Below are 6,634 nucleotides of genomic sequence, written 5' to 3' on the forward strand. Positions count from 1 at the left end.
ATTTCCATGCAATGACAACCTTTTCTTGGTTTTTCTGTGCAATGACAATTATCAAAGAAGCCAAAAAGGATAAAAAATGACATAGAATATATAAGTGTAACATGTGACTGTAGAATCCATATATTGTCATGTACATCTAATGGCAAACATAGCATGAGAATACTGACTTAAGCAAACAGAGAAGAAGGCTCTTACCTATATAGTGAATGTGTACAACTTCAGTCAGAGAGCGTCACTGTTTCCACTTGCTCACTTTTCACCAAACTCACTGGTGAAAACAATGTTTCACAGACCTCTACTCCTTCTTCTTGTTTTCACCCTCCCCCCTCTCTCTTCTTATTCCTCTCGTTTTGTTTTTTTGTTGTTTGTGGTGCCTGATAGTCTCTGGCTCTTCATCTAATTAGCCTGCTCCGGTTCAGCCTGACAGAAGAGACCCAGCGAAGGAGACAGTTTCTACTCTCAGTCGATCCAGCACTCTTTCCCACTCTGTTTTGTCTGAAGTGCGCGTTCACTTTCTCTCACTTTGACTATAACTCCTGTTTGAGTTGGATGCACCTCCTCCTTCTCCTCCCCTTTCACCCTCCCCTCTCTCCTTCCAGGCTACACCCCCCCCCCCTTTCCCTCATCAACTCTTTCACTGCTTGTGCTGCCTCACTCCCCCTCACCCTCTGTCCTGTCTGTACCTCTGAACACTCATTCACTATTTTTTTTTCCTCCTCTCGCCCCCTGTCTTCTCCTCTCTCTCTCTCTCTCTATCTTCTCTCTCCCTCTCTCTATCTCTCTCACTGGAGACCAGCTGTGCTTGTAGCCAGGCCTCCCTTTTTTGTCTTCCGTCACCGTGGAGACGAGGCTCCTTCTACAGAAAAGGAGCAGGGGGTGGTATGTGTATGTGTGTGTGTGTGTGGGTCCATCTGGTGTCCCGCCAGCTGACACCCATACTTCCCAAGAGCACGGATCTATGCATTTGCTGTGGATTCCATTGTGATGTTCCATTGCGTTTTCCTCCATATTCCTCATATAGGAAGTGGTGTAAAGGAGAAGTCTGCTGGAGCGGAGGAGCAGAGGGAAGACTGATAGATTTCCCTCCTCCATCTCCCTTCGCTACGGAAAGGCTTTCACCAAGAATGGGAGAAAGAACAATGAGGCGGGCTTTCCTTTTGCTTTGTTGTTGTTGTTTGCTTTCTGAAATAACGGCCCCGCCTTGCGTGTGTGTGTGTGTGTGTGTGTTCCCAAGGGTTCGGCCAATAATGGGCCCTGTTGGAGTGAAAGCTTTGATGAAAGCCAATTGTGTGTGTGTATGTGTGTGTGTGTGTGTGTGTATCTGGAAGCCAAGTTTCAACAAGGTTAATTCATCCAAATGGCCATTTTGCATTTCACATTGTTGTTGAAATAGGGGATTGTGATACAGAGTTCATGCATCTAAATGAAAGTCTGCCTGGATTGTTAAAGTTGAACCTCTTGAAAGCTGATCTTAAGCCTGAAGTAAATGCCCTTGGTCAGCAATAGTCTATTAGAATTACTATAGCATGTACAAAGTGACACATTTAATCTTTCATGTGAGAAGTTAAAAGTTAATGGTAGTTCTGTATAATCCAAAAGAACCTGCAGAAGTGGTGTGTGTGTGTGTGTGTGTGTGTGTGTGAGTGTGTGTGTGGGGTGTGTGTGGTGGTATGTGCTCATGCACGAGGGGTGTGTGGGCCATTCACACTGGTTGCTCATTGTAGGTTGCATAAATCTTTGGTCAACATCTCAGCTCATTCATCATTAAGCGGAACAGAATTTTACACTGTGTCAGCTAAGAAGGCGACAAGACCAGCAACGCTTTCCGACATCCAATTCTGATGAAAAGTTTGAGGTATATGGAGATGTCATTGACATTGTCGGACAGGCACAGTGGTCTGTGAGTAAGCAGTAAGCACAGTGTGTGACAATAGGCTGATTTGCATTGACCCCTGTGTGATGGGCTGTGGGGAGTGTAGTGAATGGAGGCCAGTTGAGTCAGTCTCCATTCAGGCTTTGTCTCAGCAGATCGGTCTGTAACATGATCGCACTTTAACCCCCTGACCCCTGACGCTGCCAGACACAGCACTCTGCTGGCTGTATGGTGTGTGTGTGTGTGTGGGGGGGGGGGGGGGGGGGGGGGGGTAAACACTGAGTTGGAGTTGGCATTCAATTCAATCAATTCATCTTTATTTTCATCCTGACTTACACAAGTGTACAGTGAAACGAAAAACTTTACTCACCCATCCTTTTACAGTCACCCTAACAATTTACCAGGTAAATACATGACGAGAATAGTAATTTACCAAGTAATTACAGCTGTATATAAGTAAATACTTAGAAATCAAAGCTGATTTACTTAAAAACACATCTGGTTTTACTCATCAGTTACTGCTCTGTAGTTACAGGTTTAGGATGGTAACAAGTTGAGTGTAACAGCATAAATGCCAGGGAATAATGCTACACTTTATTAGAAACACTCTCTATTACTCATCAATATAAGGAACAATCTTGTAGGTACTGAAGGTTTATGTTAATAATAGCTCAAGTTTCATTGTGTAACCTACTTCCCATATAAATGAGCTTTTCCGACACATGGAAAGGGTTTATTCAACTTATAGAAACTATGTAATTGTTTGTAAATTGTGGGAATTGCCTATTGTAATCAATTCAAGACCCTTTTCTCTACATTCTTACAGGTTTACATATGCTTGGTATGGTGGAACTGGTACTGTGAAAGGAAGCGTTTTAATAGAGTAAATGCAGTGTGTGTTATAGGGCATGCGTGTGTGGGTAGGTTTAGGTTATGGTCAGTAGTGTGGTGAGTACAAAATTGGAAATCGGAGAGCAATCCATGCTTACAGACTCTGGGTCAGAGATTTGGGGAAAATTATAGAAAGCCTCTTTTTAGCCCCATACTATCTTTTCTGTGCTCTCCTTTATCTGAATGTGAACGTTTCCCACTTCATTTTGGGCCTAACTGCTGTTTGTCTTGTGGGTGTGGAAGGCTGACTTTTTTTATGTAACTGTCAAATAAAAAAAAGGAACTTGCACACAACAAAAGAGATCTGTGGTGAGTGGCATTGGTTTGTGTAGCAGCGTGTGTGTGTGTGTGTGTGTGTGTGTGTGTGTATGTGTGCCATGCGTGGTAGAGGGAGGCTAGGCCAAGGTGTGGGGGTATGGGAGGTATGAAGGCTGTCTTTGTGCACAAAGTTCTGAGTGTGCGTGTGTGTGTGTGTATGTGTGTGTGTATGAGAGAGAGAGAGAGAGAGAGTCAGTCTACTGTATAAAGGAGGAGTTTAAATGTATTTCCCTGACTGGCATTACAATGTATAAGAATATCTGTTTTGATCGTAGCTTTCACTGTCTTCACTGTTATTTTCCACAGACAGTTATGAAATGTTATGAATAATGTAGTATAAAAAACAACCAACCAATTATGAAGCCATGTAGAAAACAAGTTATTTTTCCCGTGTCAGACATCACTTATCGCCGGTGCCATTAGCTGTGAAGATGCACTCAGCAGCAGATCCATTAGCTCACAGTTGGCCTGGCGATACATATGCATGGGGGCAAAATAACACACATTGCTTTCATCACACAAAACACCATTTGAATTGCAGAGCCAGTCACTTCTGCTCTGCTTTCAACAAAGACCCAGCTGCTGTGAAGTCTGAGGAGAGGTCTGTTTCCAATCACATCTCTCCGTCTTATTATATTGTTTAACCCTTTGTCGAGCTCTTTCTCCAGTCTGGGGTTACCAGAGTTCAGCGGTGCGAGTGAATGTGTGTGTGTGTGTGGGAGGGGTGTGTGTGTGTGTGTGTGTGTGTGTGATTCAACCATGCGTGGAGGCTCTACTGTGTCACCGGGCTGGTAGACTGTCATACTGTCACGCAGCACAGCCTACACACACACACTCACACACACACACACATGTCCAAAGAGATAAAGAGATCTTGCCTCGTATATAACTCACTGGAGGACAGCTCTGACCTGGCTGTACCCTATAAATGTCTCAACACAGCCATCATAACAACAGCTGGCATTGATAAGACACTAGTCTCAGTATGTACAGTCATGTATGTATGTGTGTGTGTGTGTGTGTGTGCGTGTACTTCTTACCCAACCAAGTGATTCAACCACAATCCCCAGAAGACATTGACGCCTCCCCGGCATCAGTCCGCCTATGCCAGACTGTCATATAATGTCAAAATGGATAAAAACAGCATTTGGGACTCTGGGTTACCATCTGCAGCACTGGAGTCTCATCAAGGCTGTATATCACAATAACATAGAGACGGACATGTGGGTGAGTCGTGTTCGCTGCTGGACTCAGTGACCCCCCCCCCCCTCCCCGGCCTGTTCGACAGAATAGATTAGTCACTCGATGATGCCACCATGACGGTTTACATGGGAGTTCACTGTTCCGGTAGTACACACACACACACACACACAACAAAGCACACACTACAAGAGGAAATTTCCCCCCCTTACTCACTGAACCTGATCCCGCTGTATCACTGGCCTTTAGGGCCATATGTTTCCTTCCCAATCCCCTTCAATTAGTTCTAGGGCTCGCTAAAGGAGATTACTTACCTGTAACACCCCCTCCCCATGCACACACACACACACACACTCACATACACATGTCACACGCACACACACACCACCCCCAACCGCTCCTTCCTACTCCCAAGGCTCCTACATAGAAATGGTTTTCATTGGGTAAAGTGCCCTTAAGTCCCTAAGTAAAATGTACCAGGAATAATTACATGTCATTATTACTTCATTTATTAGAGCTTGGTCCAATGGGAGAACAGAATAAGACTTTATGATGACTGGAGGACTGGAGGTCATACTTTACCCTCCTTTTTATTTCCCATTATAATAAAACAAAATACATTGTAACAAAACAACACAGACAAAGCTTTCTGAATGTACTCAACCAAAACTGCATCCATGAGTATTCTGATCAGAGGTTTCACTCTCCCTAACTATATGTACTAAATCCGATCTAAAAAATAAAGTCTCATCTGAATGGAGGTGCCTGGATCAAAATCTTATTGAACAAGGTCTGTGGCTATTTTGGAGTGAAAAGCAATGGGACCTCCTGCTCTAAGTTAAGGGGAAAATGTGATTACATCCCAGAGTCAAGAAGGATCTCTGTGAGCTCAGCTAAGGATCTCACTGGGCTGAGCTACAGGTTATGGCATGTTATAAAATCCCAGTCTGCCCCCTAGTGGTCTAGGTAACATGCAACACCGCTTTCAGCTGAAAATAGAGCTGCATCTGAGGCCATTTGGCATCTGTCACCAAAACTTAAACAGAACAATCCATCCAATTGCCACGTAACCTAACAAGAGGGATTTTGTATGAGGTTATGCTGTGTCTGGTTTTGTTTCCATGTAGCATGAGGTCAACAGATATGATAGCCCACACAGACTTATCAAGCATTTACATACGCAATTATGACTTTTTCCTACTGTAATTGCCCAACAAAATACAAGGACAAATATAACCCAAGATATTTTTGTGCTGCTCTGTCTGAATCTTAATTGTGGATGTCCAAAGCAGGGTCCAGGGGCCTCCAGGGGGTCCTTGGGAGTCTCGGGGAGGTCCCCAGAAAAATCAGAAAAATAAGAAACACTTTAATTTCAATGTTATTTCATTCACTAGACATTTAGCACAGTCAGAGAATGGATAAGGGTGGCTGCTTTGTTCATAGGTTTTACTCTACTCATTGCCACCTCTTCACCTACAGTATAGCCAGTTCTGCAGCTCTATAATAAATCATAACCAGCCACAAAAATCTTCTCAGTTCGGGTCCCCTATTGGGTCAAATTCCACACAAGTGGGGGTCATTTGTCTCATGCATATCTATTTGAGAGCACTTGATATAACATTATTTTGTGTTATGAAAGAGATACAAGGTTACATGGAATGTGAGAGGCGTTGTTTTGAACCTGCAACACTAGCTGATGATGTAACTTATACGGATGCATTTTGTGCATGGGACAAGGCTCTGCAAAATAGTCATGTATTCATAAAGGAACTTGTCACACAGATTTCACATTGTCTCCAGACATGCTGGTCTCTCTGGGTCTCGCTGATCCTTGCCAGGGTATGTGCTAATGCTGCCTTCAAGTGCTATCGGAAATGTTGGGATTACGAGTTGAGAGCTCATGAATGTTCCAACAAAATGGTAAAAAATAAATTAAAAAATGGGAAAGTTGGAATTTTCTATAATACTGAGATATTGAGATTTCTATGATAGAGCATGGAAGCTATGTCAACGATGTATGGTAAAAGTGATGTATTTTCTGATTATATGATGTTCTTTTCAATTCTATATAAATTATTGTTACTTTGTGTTGTATACAAAATTAATAAAAAAAACACCAGTGACATGCCTGATGCCACATCCCCCCCTGTTTATTCTGCCACTGCAGCACAAAGTAGCTCAAAATATACGCCGCATTCTCTCCATTAAAAAATGATGTTTATTTAACCAGAGAATATTAAAAACATGACGTCATCAGGTGGCGGTCTGGGGGAGTTTATTGGCGGGGATGCTGCAGGCAGGCAGGGCCGCGCAGAGAGGATGTTTTCTCCTGTAAAGTAAAACAACAACTAC

This window comes from Centroberyx affinis, unplaced genomic scaffold (assembly GCF_046629955.1).
Source record: "Centroberyx affinis isolate AG114_WGS23_722 - 3 ecotype Tasmania unplaced genomic scaffold, CSIRO-AGI_Caff_v1 ptg005098l_1, whole genome shotgun sequence".
NCBI classification, from domain to species: Eukaryota; Metazoa; Chordata; class Actinopteri; order Beryciformes; family Berycidae; genus Centroberyx; species Centroberyx affinis.